The 25,781-nt window shown below is 31.6% G+C and overlaps 1 protein-coding gene across 1 annotated transcript in view; it reads left to right on the top strand.

The window, feature by feature from the left end:
* Nucleotides 1–25,781, top strand: part of LOC127714687 (uncharacterized) — a 231,122-nt gene that overhangs the window by 178,740 nt on the left and 26,601 nt on the right. The window lies entirely within an intron of this gene.

The following is a 25,781-nucleotide window of genomic DNA, read 5'->3' as shown; positions in this document are numbered from 1 at the left end:
TTGGCATGCATTTTGTAGCCGGACACACGGACACAATGCATGTAGCCCCCTGTTTCTTAAAGTTTTATATAAAAATAGCACTGTGTCCGCCTGTAATCACCAGTTTTTATATTTTCACATAGAAATAGCACTGTGTTCAGTTGTGTCCGCCTGTATCCCCTGTTTCTTTAAGTTTTATATAGGAAATAGCACTGAATCCACTTGTGTTCACTATTTATTTAATTCTTATATATAAATATAACGTTGTGTTCAGATAAGTACTGATTTGTTTCAGCCACACATACGTGTCCCTGTATCCCCGGACACAAAATGCATGCTAACTATATTTTGCACCGAAAATAGGACATATCTTCTAGGACTATTAGGGCCAAATTTTATCTACATGTATTTCCCATATTTATTTTTGGTTTTATTATATCATAACAGCCAAAATGCAAAAATGGAAGATACATCCAGAAGATTATGGCAATGAACTTTGTACATCTAGTCTATCTAGTATTTTTAGTATGTACATTTCTCTTTGTGTATAATAATTTTCCAGATAATAGCTAAAAATGAAGACAAAAATGGTAATTGCTATACAAATATTTCAGTACATTCACGGTCCTACATTCTGTCGATATATATATTTTGACATTGTACAAGGTCATGTTTTTTTCTCTGACTTTTAATGACGTCTTTAAACTAAATCCATTAGATGTTGGATGTGTACTGATTGATATTTCAGTCTTAGATACATATTTTTTTATGAATTGTGATCGGCTTTGAACTTGCTGTCAGTAACTGCATTCTCTGCGATGTGTCCTTAGTGTCTTTTGTGTTTGCTATTTGTATCTATCTTATGAGTAAAGTCCTTTAAAAAAAATTAAAACAATACTGCATTAATTACACGAGTCTGAAGCGCTTTTCTGGATTCACCTTCATCAGGAACACTCAAACCTTCTGATTTTTATAGTTTGTTCTTATGTTGTGATGTCCCTAGTTAGGGAATGATTGGGCACCCGTAAACTTGTTTAATCCCGCCACATTCGATATGTCGTTCTTTCAAGTCAGGGGCCTGTAGTGGAGTGTTTGTCATCTGTTCTGTTTTTCGATTTTGTTCATAAACCAGGTCATTACTTGTTTCGTTTCAATTGTTTTACATTTTTTTCAATTCGGGTTCTTTTATAGCTTGCTATGCGGTATTGGTTATACTAATTGTTGAAGGCCGTACGGTGAACTATAGTTGTTGCTTACTTTTACATCATTTGGTCTCTGGTGGAGAAGTTGTCTCATTGGAAATCATATCACATCTTTTTATTTTCATATTAGTTTGCTGGTCAAAAAGATTTTTAGTAATTCCTAAAAGCTGCAGACTTTTGTTGATTTTGGTGACGTTGACTTTATTATTGATCCAATTGTCAGTTAATAGCTTCTTTCTATATACTAAAGGTTTTCCTAAAGGTAACGCAGAAATATCGTCATGTATATGGGCAAACAACTGCTTAAAGGAATCGATTTAGGATTTCGACTATTTGACTTTTTAGTAAATCTTATCTAGCTGATAATGTATACCGTTTTCAGTTTTGTCATTAATTGGTAATAAATCCAACAGTAATCGATCTTAGTAATTTTCATAAAAAAAAAGCAAATCAAAGTAAATAAGCTGTAGATACAGGGATGTATAGTCTTTATGAAAGTCTGATAGTTTAAGGCAAATATTGAAATAAAAAGTGCAATACTTTAACATGTCAACTATAATTATATACAAAATCTTCAGCAAATTTACCATGACTGAAGGTGCAGGGCGTAATACAATGTAACCTTCCTAGAAATACAACTGCATACCAAATATCATAGATTTATCATAAGTAGTTCCCTTTAAACTGACCAAAACTCAAACTTAAACATGTAAATCATGCAAAGATTTCAAAGTCAATGCACCATGATGAAGGAACATTACCATATACTTGTAATCTCTATTGAAATGAGACGTGCAAATGCTTATACCACTGCATCTCATATATCATTGATTAACCATTAGTGGTTCACTTTAAACCGACCTTATCACAATTTTTACATGTTAACTAATACACAAAATTGTTGATGTTAATAGACTATGACTAAGGGGTGTATCTAATAAGTAATCTCCCTGGAAATGAGATGAGTCATTGCTATTAAAAAGGGTTTCAAAATCTGTTTTGGTTATATTGGTATTTTTTCTATTATGGTTACAAGATTTAACTCAATTTATTATTTTACTCTTACATGTATATTCTTTTATTATCAACACCAGAAAAAAATAATCTTTTTACTAGATACCCTTGGGATCATTCAGCCCAGAGGAGGTATGATAAGAGCCATTATATGACCCCTGTATTCGCAAAAATAGTAAACATTTTCAATTCTTTCAAAATTTTTGACAATTTAACCGTTAAATGAATAAGGAACATAACTTCATTTCCGAAAAGTCAGTTTTGTTGTCAATTATTGTCTTAAACAAGTTGCTATTGACATATTGACATTAAATTAACATTTTACACATAGTTTTTAGTAAAATTATTTAATGTTAATTCACAAATTATTGTGAGGTTTTTATTTATGCTAATAATGCATTTGGGTGAGTCTCAAAATAAACAACTTGCATTTCAAAAGATATTAAACAATTTTAACCCTTTCATAAGACATCTTGAAGCAAAATTCCTGTTTGTGTCAAGCTGGATTAGAGATGAAACAAATGTCTTTTGAATGACTGAAGGTTGTAATTTGATATATTTATATAATACTTTATGATTTTTGAATTCAAGGGGCCTCATAACTTGTCCTTTGGTTGAAATTGATTTGTTGGTTTCAGAGGAGGAATATCAAACAGGTTTACGACAACAAATAACAAGTAATGGCATAACAATGTGCACTTTCAACTGCATGTGATAGGGATTTAAGTATCTGAATCATTATAGCTCACATTGACATATTTGTTCTTTGTGTATTTTTGTGCTTTAATTTCGTATGAAAAGCTGAAGTTGGATAATAACTTAAAATTCAAACAGGCACGGTATGTTGGTAAGGATATTCTGATTTTCATTAAAAGAAAACATAAAAACACCCTCCTGCCAATATACACGGGTATATATCTTTCAACTGCATGTGATAGAGATTCAAGTATCTGAATCATTATAGCTCACATTGACATATTTGTTCTTTGTGTATTTTTGTGTTTTAATTTCGTATGAAAAGCTGAAGTTGGACAATAACTTAAAATTCAAACAGGCACGGTATGTTGGTAGGGATATTCTGATTTTCATTAAAAGAAAACATAAAAACACCCTCCTGCCAATAAACACGGGTATATATATTTCAATTCCTAAGAACTGACTGTTTAACGCACAACAGTCATTGACGCCACTAACACTCAAATACTCCTAATAACTTTCCTTGAGGTGAATATTCATTTATGTTTGTACTGTAATTCAGTAAAGAGCTGCCCCATGAGCGCATGATAATCCAGTCGCATTTACAGAGAATAAAGTTCCATAACTCCTCAGTGTTATAACAGAAATTTATAAAAAAAAACTTAAGGGAGGTTATTTTAATAGATATAAACCAGTCACCAACGTTTCATGAAAACTGCTCAAAACACTTTTGAGTTATTGTCGGAAAACTGGAAAATCCCCCCTTTTTATGAATAAAATCCCGAAACTCGGAAACGAAATATCTAAAATTTATAAAAATCGGAAGGGAGCTTACGTCAATAGATACAAACAATTCACCAAAGTTTCATGAAAACTGCTCTTAATGTCCGAAAACTGGAAAATCCCCCTTTTTTAATGAATACAACCCCATAACTCGGAAACGTAAAATCTAAAATTTATAAAATCGAAAGGGAGCTCAGGTCAATAGATATAAACAATTCATCGAGGTTTCATGCAAATTGGTTAAAGCGTTTTTGAGTTATTGTCCGACATGTTGACAACGAAAGGACAGATGGACAGACGGACAGCCAGACAACGGTATACCGTAATAACGGTAAACGGGCGTATAAAAATAAAAACAAGTCACATCTTTCATTTAAGTATCTACTTTGTAGTTGCATAGTACAATTTCATAGATGAAATAAAAATGACACAATGAAAAATGCATCCTTTTTTAGCTTTTATTCCAACTTTTAAGCAAATTCAATGAAATATTGTTTTTTAGGACCGAAAAAGTAAACTAACATTAACGCATTTATTGCAGAAAAATGTTTACTATTGAAAAGTAATGAAGTACATATATTGTATTTTACAAATTTACATCTAGTATGTGTGTGTAGTATAGTTCGTGCAGGAGTGCTCAGTAACTTGCAGCTTTAGGCTGTTAGCAATTCTTGTTGAATAAACAAAATATTACATCACAATATGGACATTAATTTGTTCAATGTCTTAGTAATGAACATATGACAACTCAATGAAATTTGATCACAACGGTAACCTCAGTGTTGACAGGCCAGTGATGATTGTAAGATGCAAGTATACATTAGACACAGGCAAGACACTGATTATATCAGCTTGTAGTTTTTGTGTGATGTATTCATAAATAAATATCCTTATTACAACATAAATACACTATCAAAAAATTGCTATCTCTAATTTAAATGCAATTCTGAAATGGTCTACCGATTTCAAAGTTAATACAGTCATGACAGTAAATGCGTCAAATGCAAATTTATTTCAATTTTATTTTGTTACTAAACAAATGCATATGAAGAGGTTAAGAAAGAATTATATTCCAGTGAAAGATTCTCTGTTGAATTTGTAATTTGTAGTCTGTTTGATTTATCACTGAGGAACTTCTAGCTGCTGACATGTTAAAGAATGATGATGAAATGTGACAAGTTTTTTCTAAAGTAAAGCAATGTGTATACATTCTGTTTGTTTTCCTCTTTCTTCAACTTGCATTATTATTTCTTTATATTTGGTTTCAGCTTTTCCAGTCGTAGCTTAGTAAACTTAAGTTGCTTGATTTTTGCCCCACTTCTTTTTACTGATAATCTTTTTTTTAATTCATATATTGATATCCTTTCTGTTCCATCACCTACAGTCATACTTAAACAAACACTAAAATTTAACAACTCCCAGTATTTAGATAACAAGTATCATTACTAAATTCATCAAACAGCTTTAAGTCTCAAGTTGAACAATTCTTTTAAACAAAATTCATCAGATTTTTTTGTAAATCAAAAAAAACTACTGTATAATAAACTATAAAGTAAATTCTTGGTCGTGTCTGTAATAATTGGACAAAAAGTAAAATCATGAATTACTGACTGATATCAAAGCAAATGAGCTAATTCAGACATTTAACGGAAGTTCTGTCCAATGTTTTTATTTTTTTATTTATCAGGTATGCAGTTTTCCAGAAATAGTAAAATATGCAAAAGTAAGTGATAAACAAAGAATATCTTGGGTGTCAATGACTCAATTTGGCATTTTTTTAACATGTGAGCTAAAATGTGATGAAAAATAAAAATGAAGTATTTACATCAGAAAAAATGATAATGCTTAAAATAAATAAACATTGTTTTTGTAAATGATTGAAAACTGTACAAGACAAGAATATACATCATTAGGCTTGTTTTAAGCCATTCTTGTATTTGGCTTTGAACACAGTCTGTTGCTGGTAAAACAAATTTGTAACATTCTATTATTTCCATATTTTTCTACATTTATACCAGATACACACACATATATATATATATATGAATCTTGGTATAAATCTGTCACATATGATAAAACTCCTAAAAATTATCATTTTACAGAGATGATTTTGCTAATCAAAAATAAAAATGGAAGCCAATTATTATGATTCTATGCATTCATTATTTTAGAAGTTATCAATTTCTGTGGTTATTGAAAAATTTCCTTTTCAGAGCGTACTTAATTTCATAGTTATATCATTTTTAATAAAGTTTCAAACTTGTTGATTCCATACCCCCTCTCCCCAAACAAAATGATATCCAATGAATATTTATGAACCCACACTAGTACAGAAATCATAATGGACAAAAGCAGAATAACAACAACAGCGACCCACTAAAAAGTGGCCTTGTAATAGAATCGTGTCTTACTGAACAGTTCATCAATATTAACAACTCAATGGTTCAATAACCTTCCAGTCTTATGATCAGCAGTGATCTCAATTTAACACTGTTGCTAAGTAACAAAATAACAATCAATAATCTCTAAATATCATTAAGAGTCTGTTTCTCCACTGTTTTGATCACTGGTTTCTGTCTCGTGTTTAGTGTCTAGTTGATATGTAGAATTTTTAAAACCACCAGGGGTCCCATTCTGGTTTGTATGTGGCTGTCGTCTATCCATAAAACAAGTCCAACTGTAGGGAGCGCTAGTGCCACAATTATACCAATGATTATTCCTATTATTGCACCTGAACTTATTCCATTCTTGCTAGGAGGCCCTACAAAGGTAAATCAATTTAAACTGGTTAGTGCAAGAAATCTATGTGTAGTTAAGTGTTAAATCAAATTAAGGATGTTTGCTCCTCTGTTTCAAAATAACAAACAGTATAACAGATTATTATAAATTGATAGTATATAAACGATGGATCTTAAAAAGTAGAACAAGAGTGCACACGCTGAAATGTCTCGCCTACTATACTGACCATTGATTTTATGTTGATAGTCCTACATATAAAGTTTTACTACAAGTATCACATTACCATTTATAATCCAAGAAAATGAGGTCAAGGTCAGATAAACCAAGCCAGAAATACATATACATCTTTAATACAATCATTCCATACACAGAACATAGATGACCTATTGCTTATAGTATAAAAGAAAAAGACCAAACCTAGAAATTCTTTATTGACCAATGAACCATGAAAATGAAGTCAGATGAACCCTGCCAGACTGACATGTACACCTTAAAATCATTCCCTGTATCAAATATAGTTGACCTATTGCTTATAGTATCTAAGAAACAAAGTTAACCAGGAAAACTGAACATTGACCAGTGAACCATGTAAATGAGGTGAAGGTAAAATGATACCTGCCAGACAGACATATACACCTTACAATCATTCCATACACCAAATATAGTTGACCTATTGCTTGAAGTTTTAAAAAAAAACAGACCAAAACACAAAAACTTTACATCAACAATGAGCCATGCAAATGAGGTCAAGGTCAAATAAAACCTGCCAGACTGACATGTACATCGTAAAATATTTCCATACACCAAATATAGTTACCTTTTGCATACAGTATTAGAAAAGACAGACCAAAACACAAAAACTAAACATTAAGCAATGAACCGTGAAAAGGAGGTCAAGGTAAAATAAAACCTGCCAGACTGACATGTACATCGTAAAATATTTCCATACACCAAATATAGTTGACCTACTGCACACAGTATTAGAAAAACAGACCAAAACACAAAAACTTAACATTGAGCAATGAGCCATGAAAATGAGGTCATGGTAAAATAAAACCTGCCAGACTGACATGTACATAGTAAAACATTTCCATACACCAAATATAGTTGACCAACTGCATACAGTATTAGAAAAAAACAGACCAAAACAAAAAAACTAAACTATTACCAATGAACAATAAAAAATGAGGTCGTGGTCAGATAACACTTATCAATTGGACATGTACACCTTACAATCATTACATACACCAAATATAGTAGACCTATTGTTTATAGTATCTGAGATATGGACTTGACCACGAAAACCTTGTTCACTGATCCAAGAAATGAGGTCGAGGTCAAGTGAAAACTGTCTGACAGGCATGAGGACCTTGCAAGGTACGCACATACAAAATATAGTTATCCTATTACTCATAACAAGAGAGAAATTAACATTACCAAAATTCTGAACTTTTTTTCAAGTAGTCACTGAACCATGAAAATGAGGTCAATGACAATGGACAAAAGTCGCAGGCTCGACAAAAAAATGACAGGTCCGCGTGCTTGTTTTTAAGATATGATCAACTGAAAATTTGCCTGGAAATGAATCTCTAGACTTTTCATACATTCAACATTGACACCTTTTTTCTTTTAAAAATTAATAAAAAAAAACAAGGATTTTATAAGATTTTCAAAAATTGCTTTTTAAACTAAATGTAATAAAATTATGAAAAGAAAAATAGGGGTTAGCAGGCAAAATTTTTATTGGCACAACATGGACAAAACTAGAGGATTCTGAAAATCTGACAAAAAGTAAAAAACAAGAGTAGCGAACATCCTTTAATTAAATTGTAATTATGTTTTTGTCAATCTGCGGTTCTAATTATATTGTTGATTGGGATAAGGTGGACAGATCTACTTAAAATAATATGAATAATTCTGATTTTATCCATCTCTTTGTATGCTACCTTTTACTGTTTACAACTAAATAAATGAAACCAAAAATACTCCTGCAGAACTAGTATTATTTTAGATAATCTTAATCAAGCCCTTAAGATGACTTAATAAGATTTAAATAAAAATTGATCAGTTGCAATAAAATTGATTGATATCAGCTGTAAAACTAAAATATTTCCAAAAGAAGACAAGAATTTGTCTAACAGACACCCTGCCCTGTTATCACTATCAAATTTCCATGTTCAGTGAACCACACAATCTATGCAAAAATCCTAATTTGTAATGTATTTGTCAACGTTTCTATTATAATGAATAACAGTTTCATGATAAACTACTTTAAAACAAAAATAAATCCTGATACAGGAAGAATGAATTTTTGGACAGACAAAAAGACCAGAAAAAAATATTGCATCCCTTTCCCCTTATATAACATAAGCCTGGCATCAAAAAATTAACTCCCATACCTTGATGCACAGACTGAGGTGTGCCTGTGTATGGAGATATTTGAGGAACAGTTGGCATTGGAGTATCTGTTTTCTGAGTTTGTCTACTTGGTGGTGCAGGTGTTGTTCCTGTTGGTCTTACAAGTGTTCCTGCTGTATGTTTCCCTGATGGGGAACTATTGTTAGTGTTTTTGTAGGCGTAGCTATCGTTGACTTCTGCGGTCCTGGTATGGTATTGTCTGCTGTCTCTACCACTGAAAAAAAAAGTAATTTCAACTGTATCATCTGTATATCATTGTTATGGTCATTAACTGTAAAATCTACAGCATGTTTGTTAAATGTTGAATTCTTCAAAACACTCAGGTTTTCTACCCTCAGGCATAGATTTGTTTAAGCTTTTAAAATTTTGGATTCCAGTGATTTTCAACATCATAATATATTTGACCTTAAAACGTTTTTAGTTTAAGCAACGCTGGTGAATATTATGTAGATGAAAGGTGCTTCTTGTGTACAAGATAAAAGCCAGTTATGTTTTATGAACTTTTATTCCATAAAAGACAATTACCACGTTTTTTTATTTGTTGTTCATTTTATTTTTAATTTTTCTGATTTTTTTAAATTTAATTTTGATCAGTAACAACTCTCATTGTTTCATATGATCTGTCCAGATATATTCTATTAAAATCAGAAATCTTAATTATCTATTATGTAAATAAATGCAGAATGTGTCAATGGGACACAGATGATGCCCCGCTTGGATATAACGTTATAAAGGGACATAACTCAAGAACTGCAAAAGTGACGCCACCCAAATTCGAACTTGATCTGAGTTTTTGTGGTAAAAACCATATACGTTTCGTGGCATTTGGTTAAGGCAAACTTCACTTAGAGAAATGAATTGAAAAATTAGCAATTTTTCCATTTGTAAAGGGGCATAACTCTTCAGAACGGTAAAAAATGACAAATTCAAACTTGATCAGTGATGTGTGGTAATAAGCATTGTGTATAAGTTTCATAACATTTGGTTGAGGCGAACTAAAATTAAAGAACGGAAACTAATTTCAGGACATACGTACGGACGGACAAGGGTACCACTTAATGCCCCCTCCGCTTAGGCGGGGCATAAAAATGGTGTCCATTTTGTCTCTAACTAGCTACTTCAGACATAATTTGTCAAAACTTCAATTCATTTATCGCTGGAAAGTTGGTTCACGTTTTTTCTTGCACACTATATATAATACCAGGTATAATCATGAATTAGATATGTATCATAATATTCAATTTAGAAAATCATGCTTTAGCCTTTTTGGTTTTGTTTTCATCTTATATATTCTATAGCTTATATAATTTCTGTGATAGAAGGCATCTATCACAGTTTATCAAGCACAATACTGTGTACACACTTATTTCAATACATGCACTTTCATCGTTTACATTCTGCAGCTGTATCCCTTTATTTTCTAGAATCATGTGTTTCCAACTCCTATGAAAACAATTGCTGCACAAATATAAAAACATTTTATGATTCAATATACCTTGCATTTTTTCACAAATGTATCTACATGTCTCTGAACAATCTAAATCATTCCATTTCCCATTCCATGATCAGTTCTCCTGGTTCCCTCTCTGAGTTTTCCTTGACGGTTGTCCTTTGTCCCAGTTTATTAATTGTGGTGTAGATTTATCATACCACTGAAATCTAGCTGTAATTGTAATTAAACAAGAATGCTCTTATCGGTTGTGCTAAGCATACCACAACTGGTAATTCAAAGTATCAAAAACTAAGGGCTCTCATGAGCCTGTGTCGCTCAACTTGATCATCAACAATAGCCCCTTTTAAGTAAAAATCATCATTTAAATGGAATATCTCTATTAAAAATGATAAAGAGTTAACTGACAATTTCAGTCATGTTGACGTATTTGTAGATCATATCCTGCTGATCTATTTTCCTTTCAGAGTTTCTATTTATTTACAGTTTTCAAGATAATAGGCAAAAAATACCAAAACAAATGGTAAAAATTATCATTTCAGGGCAATAACTCCAATACCGAGTTGACATAAGATTACGGCCATTTCACCTATAAATAGATCTTGTCTGCTGATCATTTTTGCTAAGTAAAGTTTCTATTTATCTACTATGTTTTCAAGATAATAGGCATGAATGCAAAAAAAATTGCTATTTAAAGTTTCTGTCAATCTATTATAATTTGTAAGAGAAAAATGAAAAAAAAAATGGAAAAACTTGTTTAAGTGCAAAAACTCCTTTAAAAAGTCATCTGACAATTTTGATGTCGTAGACATTATGTAGATCTCATCATTTTGAACATTTTTGTCCTGTCGAAGTTTTTCTATCTATAGCAGTTTTCAAAATAATAGACAAAACTTGCGTTTTACCATATGTTCTATTTTTAGCCATGTCTGCCATGTTTGTTGGCAGGTGGGGTCATCAGAAATTTTCTTTAAACAAGATAAGCCATTGATGATTGTGGCCAAGTTTGGTTAAAACTTAATGGTTGAAGACAGACGCCAAGTGATGGCAAAAGCTCACACTGGCAGTTCGGGCCAAGTGAGCTTAAAAGGAAGTAGATGTCTGATAGATCCAAAAAGAACTCAAACACTACAACTCATCACTGTCCAGCTGCTGACCAAATATGAAGTCATTCTCTTCAGTAGTTTCTTTTCAGAAAAAATATTTGTTTTCTTTCAACATGCTGAAAAACTCAAAGTAAATGCAAACAGGAAGTATATGTCCTACATATTTGTAGATAGTGTCTTATAAAAAAAGAAGATGGGTTATAATTGACACTGAGACAACCTTTCACTAGACACCAAATGACATAGAAGTTAACAACTATAGTTCACCGTACGGCAAAAATGAGCAAAACCCATACTGCATAGTCAGCTATAAAAGGGCCCGAAATGACAAATGTAAAACAAATCAAACAAGAAAACTAACGGCCTGATTTAAGTATAAAACAATGAACAAAATACAAATATGATATACTGCATTGAACGACGACAATCACTGATTTACAGGTTCCTGACTAAGAACATGCACATATAGAATGTGGCGGGATTAAACCTCCTCTAACCTTGGACAGTGATGTAACAGTACAACATATGAACAAACTTTAAAAATTAGTTGATAAAAACTAAACTCATCATACATGTCATATCGATACAAAGCAGAAAAACACAGACCGGACGTGGTAGGGTATTTATACATTCCTAGATCTGTGAGTACTTGCAGTTACTGACGGCTAGTTTAACGCCAGTAACAACTAATGAAAAAATCATGTATCTAAAACTAAAGTATCAATCAGCACACATTCAAGTGTTAAGACGTCATTAACAGTCAGGGAAAAACATGACATTGTGCAATTTCAAAATACAGGTATTGACAGATTGTAGAGCCGTGAATGTGCATATGTATATGGATATAACAATAATATTAGTTTTGTTTTAATCTACTGATAACAAAATCATTATGTATACCAATAAAACAATATTAAAGATCTAATTATAGTGTTGAATTGGTGACCTTTTATAATAAGTTTGTTTAAAGGACCGATTAGTTTAACCGGGTTATATCTAAATTTCAAGGATTGGTAAACAACAGCTCCGTAAAAATTAGGATGTGCTATCTCGTTAAATATAAGTTTTCTGCAAGTCTAGCCAAAATTAAAACATATCAAGACAATAAACAATATATTAATTTTATCCCTATGTTATATTTTTAGATCTATCGGCTATGTTAGACGACAGACTGGACTGGATTATTGACACACATTTTCTCACCTCGATATCACAAGGATGATTCTGGTAAAGATTGGCTGAATAGTTTCGGAGAAGATTTTTATAAAAGTTAATAGTCGACAACGGACGAAAGACGATGAACGCCAAGATAGAGCAATAACTCACATTGGCCCTTTGGGCTAAGTGAGCCCTAAAGAGGCAGAAGATACCAAGGGGGAATGATAACTTATTGTTTTTAGATGTGAAACCTGCTTTAAAATTATATAACTGTAATAAAATTACGTAATCTTTGACACTGACTAACAATACCTTGTAAAGATTACTTAGTAAATGTCTTTGAAATATATGCGTCAGATTTATTCGTTCATTGTGTGTTGATTTACTTTTTTTGATTGAGGTAAGCCTTCCAATTGATATTTTATAGTGTGTTTTTCTATGTTGTGATGTTATACTATTGTTTCAGAAAAGGGAGAAAGTTTGGTACCATTAAAACGTTTAATCCCGCTGCAAATGTTTGCACCTGTCCTAAGTGAGGAATCTGATTACAGTAGTTGTCGTCTGTTTATGTAGTTCATACGTGTTTCTCGTTTCTCGTTTTTATATAGATAAGACCGTTGGTTTTTCCGTTTGAATGGTTTTACACTAGTATTTTTTTTTGGGGCCCTTTATAGCTTGCTGTTCGGTGTGAGCCAATGCTCCGTGTTGAAGGCCGTACCTTGACCTATAATGGTTTACTTTTATAAATTGTAACTTGGATGGAGAGTTGTCTCATTGGCACTCATACCACATCTTCCTATATCTATGATCTACTTAGAACGATGAAGTATTAAAATATATATTGATCACATCTTAATATGCACTGAAAGTGGAAAGAATATCAGTAGCGATTGGAAGCAAGTGCAGACAAGTGGTGCATTTATTTGAAATTATTTGCAATATAAGGAGACAATATGACAAAAAAGGAACTAAAATTTATAAATGTATTGTATAAATGACACCGTAGCATGTTCATAGCATTAAATAACAATAATAATGAATACCTAGCTTGCTTGCTGCATACACTGGAAGAAAAACATGTCCCGAAAGAAGCATAGAAGTACAAAAATAGAACGAAATCCATGAACCAGTCAAAGTATTTATCACTAAAAACAATACATTTATATTGTATAGATGATGTGAAAATTAATTGCTAGATATGATTGAAAATCCGGAAAATATAGAGGATGAGGTCAATAGTACAACAGACAAATAAAAAAAAATAACACTAAGTAATTTAAAATGTTTATTTTCTTTTTTCTGTCATTTGCAATTACGCAGTAATCTTTTCAGGTTTTCGATTTACAGGGATTATTAGTAACACATCCCTCCCAAAAAACGATGTTCTGACATTATGAATGTATCTTATTACAAAAAGATTATTGCAATATTCCATTTTATTACTTTGTCCTTTGTCATAGCAATATGTTTGCGCAGGAACTATTTTAAAAGAAATATCTACTATTTTTTATGTGTTCCTCCTTACCAGACTCGAATAAATAAAGGCAACAGTAGTATACCGCTGTTCAATAGTCATACATCGATTTAACTGAAACAAATACGGGTCACAAACCAAAACCGAGGGAAACACATCAACTATTAGAGGAAAACAACGGAACAACATAAACCCTAAACTGCTACAAAAACATACGCCAATATACATAGAAACGGACTATTTGATAACAACCGCCATATTCGTGACTTGGTACAGGACATTTTAAGAAACAATGGTGGGTTGAACCTGGTTTTATGGCTAGCCAAACCTCCCGCTTATATGGCGATGTTAAAAATACCGCTAAAACGACAACATTACGTGACAGGATTACATTACAACTAAACTCAAGAACACTCAGGACAGAGACATACATAAATAAATAATATAATAGTACATTACAACATGTAAACCACAAAATAACAACGGCCACCTCTCATTTACACCACAATAGAATTATGAACTGTGCGTCACACGAATGTATCAACGACACAAAAAGTGACGTCACAGGTAAACTTCTAAATATAGAATATAAAATTGGGATTAAGTTTGTAATGGTGTTATTTTACTTATTTTCTAACCATTACAAAAGAGGGGCGAAAGATACCAGAGGGACATTCAAACTCATAAATCGAAAATAAACTGACAACGCCATGGCTACAAAAGAAAAAGACAAACAAACACACAATAGTACACAAAACACAACATAGAAAACTAAAGACTAAGCAACACGAACCCCAATAAAACCTGGGGGTGATCTCAGGTGCTCCGGAAGGGTAGGCAGATCCTGCTCCACATGTGGCACCCGTCGTGTTGCTCTTGTTAGTACAAACCCGGTTAATAGTCTAATTCGGTAGGTCGCATTCGTGAAAAAGGGAAGGGTATTGTAGTTACGACATTAGGAACATATCCGCTATCATCTGTGAAACGGATATTCCATAACGGTCAACCAACTCGTGATGGCGTCCGTAAAATTTACGAAGGGATGATTTAAACTTCACCATTTGGAACTCTTGGTTTAATAGCTTCCTTGTGAGCAGCAACCCTCTATCAAGGAAATCATGATAGGAAATACAAGCCCGGGAATATCGTATCAATTGGGAGATATATACTCCGTATGCAGGCGCTGTGGGAATGTTGCTACATAGAAACGGAAACTTTACAATTGGGAAGCTGAAATCATCTCTTTTGTCGAAAAGTTTTGTTTTCAACCGACCCTCATTGAGAAGAATACTAATATAGAATTATGTTAGTAATGGTGTAATTATTTGTATTTTCTAACCATGTTGGTTTTTCTTCTAAATCAAAGCTGTAAAAACAAATTAATCTTGTGCATAAAGTAGCTTTAAACTAAAAATCATATCAATGAACTAGCTGATAAATTATCTTAACTTTTACATACATGTAGAAAATAAAAATAGACTTCAAACCACAAACGATAAGACATAACACAATATCTAACCAGAATTACAAACGAAACATCATAACTAAATACATGAATGTTGGATGTATAAATACCGAGACACGTCTAATAGCAATGCGAATTCACACTCGGGAAAACAGTCATATTCGGGAATAGGTCACGTTCGGTACTTAGCAGACCAGACGACGTAGATTGTAATCCACAATCTAAGACGTGGTAAAAATGTCGTTAGTTAGTTTAGACACAGACACATCGTATAGATCAGTCAATTCGTGATGGTGTCAGTAAACTTTACGGAGTGTCATTTTTAAATATTTCCTCCTCATAACTATGCATATTACTGCACAAGAAAGTTGAATTCATTACAGTAAGTGTTTTAAATGGCGAAATCACATGTGAAATAAGAATAGTCTGGAGGTATTTGAGAATATATTTTTATAATAATCATACACACAAATATTTTAAATTTATTTCCGAATCTCATTTGAGACAGCAATCTTAGTACAGTACATGTACTTATATATATTGTTTATTTTTATTGGATTTTTTCATGCACATGAATTTGGACCAGTTTTGAGAATGACCCATAACTTAAGTAGAAACACATGAATGCAGAAGAATTAAGGACAAACAAACAGAAGTTAGAACGAAATAACAAAGAAAACAAGCACACAGAAGACAAACATACATACACTATGTGTTTGTGTTATTTTTCTCCTTCTTTTTATCTTAAGTTCTTGTCTGAAGGGTGATTTATTAGTTATTGTCAGTTCTACAGATGTTTTCAGTCTCGTTTTGCTTTTCAAAATATATGTAAATGCTGGAGTCAGTAGAGTGAAGTAAGTGACTTAAATATACAATCTTCATAAAAAACGACCTAACAATATGTGATCATTTAAGTGTTTGATCCATATTTTTCATTTTACAATTCATTATAAACTTCCTCAATTTAAAACGTACGATATATACACATTTGCTATATTTCAAACATAATCAATTTATGTTGAAAACAATCTATTATTGTTGTTAGACAAGATTGATAGGAAATCCGCTCCCCATTCATTGTTACAACTTTTGTTTATGAATTTGAATTCTAATATTGCAAATATGGTAAATCCTTTGAAAACTATTTCTGAGGCAAATGTAACCCGCTTAACATTTTATGTAGTTCCATTTAGAATAGAAGAAGATGCATATCGTTAGACAAGTACCCAGCAAAGCAATAAGTACAAAGTCAAAATACAGTTTAAAAACGGAATTGAGGTGTATACAACATGTCAAGTTCTTAAGTATCCCGAGTGGAAAAAGATGTTTAAGGAATTAAACAGTATATATCATAGATCTGCATTCAACAAAGCATTCTCAAATAATACAAAAATAACAAAGATAAAACACAGTTCTGACATATGAATACAAAAAAAAGGAGATGTGGTATGATTTTCAATGAGACTATCAACCCATCAATATTTTTTTGAAATATCAATTCTTAAGTTCGTTGTGCTAACATAATCAGTACAGGAAACACCTATCTTTAAAAAAACGAACTTGAAATAAAAGTGTACATTACAATTATAAAATATTGAGTCATAAAAAAGATATAAAGGATAATTCTGGTGTTTCGTAGCTTCAAATTTAATATAACAGTTTCATGACACAATAAGGATAGCTGTTTTACAGCCAAATGTGTTTAAACCACCATGTTCATTTGAAATTATATATTTCTTGTCACGTTAATTTTGATACACTCAATGCGTTTACCTACGTTAGATACTGGGTTCGCTGTTGATTTGTATTATGTATAGATCTCAGTTTCGTACATGAATTATTTCTATTTTGACAAAAAATTATCTGCCATTAAGAACATGTCAAAATTATATGACAACCTGTGTGAATATTAAGCCTGCTATGACTTATGAGGTTAAAATATAAAGTCCCATTGGAAATTATATTTTCGTTATTTTTAAACAGTTCACTTCCTTTTGCTCAGTTATAATATAGCAGTTCCAATCAATTAATTGCATCTGTGCTTGTCCTATGTCATATACTATCACTACAAACCAGTAAAAGTCTGAAATGGCCTATATTTGTACTCGACTGTACTGATTTTTACTCGACCAATCTGAATTGGTCTGAGATTTACTTGATAATACTCGACTGTAGTCTGAACCATACTTAACAGTCTGAACTTGTACTCGACCTTTACTCGACCAGTACTTAACCATTTTTATTTTCGTCTGAACCATGCTTGACCTAGTCTGAAACATGCTCGACCTAGTCTGAACCATACTCGACCTAGTCTGAACCATACTCGACCTAGTCTGAACCATACTCGACTAAGTCTTAACCAACCTAGACCTAATTTTTGTATCTATCTATTGAATTTAATCAATTTAGGAACTGTTTTTAACAGCTATTTCCCCTGGCTAGAAATTTGAACAACAATTTGAAATTTAAAATGTATTCAATATGGCATTGAAACCAAATTTTCACAATAAACATAATATAAATTCAACACCATATTTATCAACACTTACATATATATAGATATCACCTTTAAAACAAAAATAAAACAAGCTGATCAAATAATCTCAACACTGAATTGTGACTAATATTTTGAATGTTATTCAAATTTTTTTGAATGTTTCAGATATATTTTATGGTTACTGGACAATTTTCACCATTTACTTAAGCCTTGTATATATTTATGGTGTCAGTTGAGTTTAGTTAATAATGCAGTGAACATTTTTTTTATTATAATATATTTAAAATAGTATACAAAGCAACTTAATAAATTTTAAAAATCACACTTTTGTTTTGTAAAACTAAGAATTTAATATAATCATGATAATAGAACTTCCATAGCAATCCTTGATAAACATTTAAAAAAGGAAATGTGTTCCAAAGTTGCAGAAAAAATTTATTTCAATTAGATTTAAAAAACTTTTATCAAAATTAAAGACATGGCATACAAGAAGCACTTTAATAAGGTTTAATTACCTCAGTACATGTGTGTTTTACAGGTAAAAAGAAAGCCCTTTTTTTCTTTAACTCGTGTGTTACTTATCTAGTGAATTCAAAAGGCCTTGCGATTTAAGTTTTACAGGATGTTGCAATTTTTAATGAATGCTAATTAGAAATTAATACTCTCTGACCAGGTATGATCTTTTTAAAGAGTTTGCCCCAAGCAGGAGGTATTACTTTATACTTTACCACTAATCAGAAGAAAAATTTTATCTATTTCTTTAACTTTTTTTTATCTCTTTTTGATATATATTATATATAATATATCCCAAATTATAATAAGAATAGATATATTTCTAAAATAAGGTTTTAACAATTTCAGTGATTTTTTGGCTGGTGTTTCCTCATTAAAACGATAGTTATATAACTATTCTATGTAACCATGAAACTTATATAGTTTTTCTTTAAGAATTTAGGAAAATTAAGTTTAAAAAAAAACACATACCAAACAAGAAGCACCTTTATAAGGTTTTATTACCCTCAATAAAGGTGTGGTTTTTAGTTAAAAGAAAATCTTTTTTTTAACAAAACTCTAAAACTTTAAAATTAATATAATTAAATTATTATACAAGATAATTTAATTTAACTATCTCTATTTGATAAATCTGAGAATCATGTAAGGATGTAAAAATATGTTTTTATATATATCCTTATTTTGTTGTGGCTGTTGTCATGTCAGAAAAAAGAAATTAATTTTAACAGCTAAACTTAAAAAAAAGTATAGGTTTGTTGGTCAAGTATGGTTCAGACTGGTCGAGTATTGTTCAGACCTTTGGTCGAGTATGGTTTAGACTGAAAAAAAAGGTCGAGTACAGGTCGAGAATGGGTTAAGACTGTTTCAGACTGGTCAAGTAATTGTTCAGACTATTTTCAATGGCAAAGATAAGGGTCAAGTACAAATTAGTACGGTCGAGTATGGTTAAGACTGGGGTCGAGTAATGTCGAGTAAAATTCAGACCAATTCAGACTGGTCGAGTACAAATCAGTACAGTCGAGTACAGATATAGGCCATTTCAGACTTTTACTGGTTTGTAGTGTATATGTGGTTGTTCCAAATCTGGAGCTTGTAATTTAGAAGTTGGTGCATGTTATATTTGTTTTACGTTTGGGTTCTACGTTTAAATTGTTATATTTTTAACAGCTCTTATAACTGACTATACGGTTTGGGTTTGTTCAATTTTGAATGCCGTACGGTGAACTATAAATGCTATTTATCCTTATATAGGACCTTGGTTTGATAACAGGACACATATTTCAGGCTAGGCATATGACTCTTACATATATTTCAGCCTGTTCCACCAAATCGGCATGTCTTTCTTTTTGGTTATTGTGTTTCTTAAAACGTTTTCTGGAGTAAATCATGATTGAGATACCCATTATGATATCAAAGTGACTGATCCGAAACAAATAGCATAACTCAGAATGTCGTGGATCTGTGTACCTACAGACATATTTGAAATGATATTCACAACTCTTTGCCTTTATTTTTTCTTGCAAATAAAATAAATAGCAACTGTCATATATGCCAATGCTAGTGGAGGAATTGTCCCCAGGATTTTCGAACCCAGGAATAGGTTACCTTAGAAGTAGCTGTCAAAACAAAACAGTTCGGAATTTTGGGTACTTAATGCCATTGAACTTCGTACTCAATTTGTCCTTTTTATCTTTTCTGATTCGAGCGTCTGGCGTACACAATTCTAATCCTGGAATCTATGATAAGTTTATTTACAACCATTGGGTCGATGCCACTACTGGTGGACGTTTCCTCCCCAATGGTATCACCAGCCCATTAGTTTAACAACAGTAAATTGTTACAACACAGCATATAGTGCAATACAGATTATTTAATTTAGTTAAACGGTGGATTATTTATTGAAAATACACGTGTGGTTTATTGTTCGATACTTGTTGTTAGGTAATGTGCAAAATGTATATAACTGAATAGTTATTGTAAAATATATTCACAAATAAAATCATTTAAAAGATCGTCATAGTTAAAAGATTTAAACATTTAAAAAACTCACACTGAGATGCAGAGATTAAAAAAAATGCAACTGATGATTAAAATATTCACAATGATAATTAATACTTGCACACAATTGAAAATAGACAAAGAACCAAGTTTGAAGTTTGTAAAAGTACAATCTATGATCAAAACGAAACTAAAATTAAAACCTAAATGTATACTGATTAATATTTGAGTCTTAGATACATAATAATGATGTATGAATCTCAAGCTAAGTACATGTTGTAATTTCTGATATAAATACAAATGTTGAGTCACGCCCCTTATGTGAGCCTTTTTATTACGGAAATTGATATCTTGTACATGTAAAAAGATTATCATCTAATGCTTTTCAAATTGATAGATATATTTGACAGACGGATTAAAGCATCTAATTTACTGAAAGTTGCAAAACATTTTACACGATGCTGTTTGTCATTTCAAGACATTTTCTGTGATAAATTACAAATTTTTACCAATTAAAAAAATGACAATTTCCCAATTTCATTATAATTAGTATACCAATAATTGCGTATGTTCATGCTTGTTATTAGTTTATTTATTTACCTTTGTGTTTTTCCTGACATTTGTGGCAATATCATGTTTTTCTTACTGACCTTAAAAAGTAAATATTTTATTTTACCTAAATTTCACATTTACTAATTTTATTGTTTTTATATTTCTTTATTCTATTATAAAGTGTTCTTGTTAGGATTTTTCGAATTTGATGAAGTAAAAGGAATGCATCCCATCACGTTATGGCATCTGCAATATATAATACATTTGCAACTTTCAGTAGCGTTTTTTTTTTCAGATTTTATAGACTACAACTAGACTTTATTCAAACTTTCAACTATGACTGGATTTGGCTATTGTTTTAGGTCTATTTTTGTCATGTTAGTCTTCATGTGCTACGGTACTTATGCATAAGTCTTGCAAATATTTGAATTTAGCTTTCATCGTACCTGATAAAGGAAAATTCAGAACATCAAGTGCTATTTCGATTCTGTAGAACTGGCATCTGTAATACAGGTATGATACGTTTGCTGCTATCACTCGCATATTTGTACAGATGGCAAAAATTCCAAACTTTGGTTTTGAATAAGGCTAGCTGTTTATTCAAATATATTTAAGAGATTGAAATCCAGCCAAGGAACATAGAACAACCTATGATTGATCTTTTGTAATTGATATGTAAAGACATAGTTTGCATGAGAAGAAGAACAGGTAGAGGGAGAAATGGCTTTGAAAAATAGGTCTCCCTTTTTGGAAGAGGATGTGTAGTGATACCAAACGTAGTCAAAACAATTTAATACTAGCATTAAATGACACCAAGCTTATATTACTTAAAACCTGATACACGCATCGTGTCGTCCTTCATTCTTATATCAGAAGAGATTGCAAACAGCAGTTTGTTGGATGACCGAATTGAAATTGTAACAATATGTTATACAATACAACAATACAACAATAACACAAAAAACAGTTTTGTAGTGTTTACAAAACACCGCGTTTTAAAATAAAATTTGGAATTCTGAATAATTTCAAAATACCAAAGACTTCACATTTCATGCTTGTACTTTCGAATACAAAAGTATATCAAAAATACCGAACTACAAGGTATATTCAGAAGTTGGAAGTCCATAAAAACTGACAAAATAAAACGTTATCAACTAACGGAGCGAGTGAAAAACAACTGCCATATTCCTGACTTTCGAAAAAAATGGTGAATTAATCCTGGTTTTATAGCTATCCAAACCTCCAACTTGTATGACACTTCTTTATATTTCCGTTATATTGACAAAATTGGGTGAGCAATAATAGTAATAATAGGTTAGTGCGACAACAATTGGGATCCAGCAGTCATAAATGTGTTAACATACAAAACAGATATACAACACAACTGCCTTAAAAATCAAACACACATACAAATGAATCTAACAAAGACGTAAGCAAAAGGTGTGGTATTTCGTAGTAATTTTGACAAAGAGGCTAACAAAAAATGTATTGTAAGTGATAGTAAATTGGAATTCGATTTACCAAACATAATACAGTAATAGACAGAGCATACCAAAGTCATATACCAATTAGTGCAAATGGATTTTGGTTTGAATTTATTACACGAAGCCCTCTCAGTTATATTCCAAGAGTAAGTATATTATCAACAGTATACATTTTAAAAAAGGCATTTCAAAATAATATCAATAAAAAGCCTTTCGAACAGTTTATATTGCAAGTGTCAACGCACCTATCGCCATACTTATTAGTAGAACAGGGTTTACATGGTTCTCCCCTCTGTGCTGCTAAAAAACCTGAACTAATTCCTCAAAACTATTTTAAAGGCAATTCTTGATAATGTTCCATCGCATCAATTAAAATGCATGTAGCAATGTTTCAGTGGTTAAATTAGAAACCTGAATCAAAATGTTATCGGAAATAAGGTGGTTTATTGTTTTTAATGTAATTATAATATTTTTTTGGATCCATATACCTTTAACTGAAAAACTTTACCTAAGTGCACAAAACATCCAATTTGATATCAACATTTTCTTAAACAACAATTAAAGGCGTTGAATAATTGCATAATTATACAGATATACATAAATGTGGAAATGTTGAAAATCTTGTGCGTAAAATATAAGCATATCTAATATTAAAATTAGTTGCTTCGGCTTTCTGTTGTAGTTGTATATGTATGAATAAAAGAAATACAAAAAATAGACATTTCTCTTTATTTTCAAAAAGAACTGTATCGTAAGTTGTCTTCATAGGGGTTTGAATGTAATACAGTGTATGTGATATAAATGATATCAAGTCAAATGTAGAAATTTTGTGTTTATAATTTATTTCGTCAGGTGTGTACTTGTGGTATGAAATTGATCAGTTTTACAGTAGATATCATGTAACTGTTGAAAAATATATCCATATATTTTAGGAAGTTTTAGATGCTTATAAATTGTATGTGTTTGGTTTTTCTGGCATTTTGTTGTCGGACAGGCCGAGAGAAAAGATTCTAAGGGTGCATTCAAAAATTATCTGTCCAATAAAAACAGAATATACCTAGGCTCCGAAAGAAAAGTTATCCAAACTACACTCAACAATAGTAAATAATTATAAGGTTTATCAACGCATTGCAAAACAAAACTAAAGAATGACATCTTAGTCTCTGGTAGGGGAATTCGTTCCTTCTCCACTGTGGCTGAAGTCGTGTTACTCATTGTAAGAAAGCATATAAGTCCCATTTAGCAATGTCACAATCGAGACAAACAGAACATGGTTAGAATTACGACAAATGGTGCAGGTAATCTCCAAATGTACTTGAAATAATAAACGTATACTGTTGCATTACTCTTAAGATTATATCATACAGAAATCATTAAAATCAAATAATACTTCAAATTTTTGGAAAGTTTAACATGTTTTATATACTTGAATGGCTAAGTTTTATTATACAACACATGTTCATGAGCTTTCTTCTAAAAACAAATCCATCATCTCATCATAATCTTTATCAATGTACTGTTGTCTAATTATTGTCTCCATGTAATTTAATTTACAGATAGCTTTCTAGTATGCAGTAACATTAACCACGATACGTCTCGTTAGTTTTTCGACAATCGCACAGCGCAAGTGCGATAAAAACACCGTGATGAAAGAAAAGAATAAACAAACGCTGATGGTTAACAAAGTTTCACTGAATGAAATATGGTTGTCGATTATATGTTATGGATTCGTAATAAAGGTTTTAAAAATCGTGCATAAAGGAATTAGTTCAACAATTTCGGTAAGGGCTTTAAATACTGCGCTGATGTTAAATAATACTACCGATACAATATTTAAGTGTAAACTTTCTCAAAATACAATTGTATAGAAAAGTAACCAGCAGGATAGTTTATCTTATTGATGTGTTTGAACAGTTAACATCGACTCACAAAGGGTCCGTATTAGCTCTAAAATTCAGTGAAATATAACTTCAGTAGTAAAACAACAATTCTTTGATAAAATATCAAACTTTAAAGTAGCAAACACTGTTAAAACGAACAGCAGACAACAAAAGCGTATAATTTATCTAAATTTGTATGTATCTAAGATCATTATAGGTAAGGGATTTTACATATGGTATTACAAGGTTTTTATTTTTAGGACCAATTTAAGGCCTTCTTGGCCATACTCCTTTTAATACGTGCATGGACATTGCATACTATGTTGATTTGTATTTGTTTGATATAGGAGTGCAAAAAAAGTTTAAAAAATGATTTAGAAATGTCTTTTTTTACGTTTTTTTTACGGCCAAAATATATACATTGAATGATATGAGTAGAATATGTTTAATTGTCAAATTCTCCACTTATCCCGCGCAATTTAACAATTTGAAGTTCGTGTCCTGGATGTCTCCACAAATTTTCGTCAATCCTAAATGTTTCAAACGTCTTATTAAGTGTTCAACAATTGGTCCACGGTTTACCTAATCGCCTAAAATTACACAGTTTTGGAGAAAAACCAAATTCTAAATAGACTCAATTTTTGGAAAAAAGGCTATATTGCTGGGCATCGTTTTGTTGACAAATAAAATCACTTTTCACGCACAGTATAAAAGATAAAAATAAATATAACAAAGACACCATCAAATCCCTTGTTATAGTTGATAATAAATTTGATAAAGACGTCAATAATTTTTTTTTTGTATTTGATAGTAAACAACAAAAACGTTTTTGTAGTAGATAAAATTGAGAATGGAAATTGGGAATGTGTCAAAGAGACAACAACTCGACCAAAGAGCAGAAAACAGCCGAAGGCTACCAATGGGTCTTCAACACAGCGAGAAAATCCTGCACTTCAGCTGGCCTCTAAACAAATATGTGTACTAGTTCAGGGAATATGGACGTCACACTAAATTCCAAAACATATAAATGAACAAAAATTAAAAAACATACAAGACTAACAAAGGCCAGAGGCTCCTGACTTCCGACAGGCGCATACATGCGGCGGGCTTAAACATGTTTTGTGAGATCTCAACCCACCCCCTGAACATGCTGAAAGTATAGCGTCATGGCTTTTCATACTTTCGAGTGATACGTAAACTCTCAGTACAACGTACAATTTAGAGACAGCAGTGGTTTTCAGATGTTTAAATCTCTTCTTAATTGACCATGTTTAAACTGTTAAATCTTATTGTTACGATCTCCTTTAAGAACTTTTGATGTATGAAACGAAATATATATTGTATGAACTGGTGCAACTTCTTAGTTTTATTAT

This window comes from Mytilus californianus, unplaced genomic scaffold (assembly GCF_021869535.1).
Source record: "Mytilus californianus isolate M0D057914Y unplaced genomic scaffold, xbMytCali1.0.p SCAF_9, whole genome shotgun sequence".
Lineage (NCBI taxonomy): Eukaryota > Metazoa > Mollusca > Bivalvia > Mytilida > Mytilidae > Mytilus > Mytilus californianus.
Note: the sequence above shows the minus strand (reverse complement) of the source record. Positions and strands in the feature narration are given on the sequence as shown.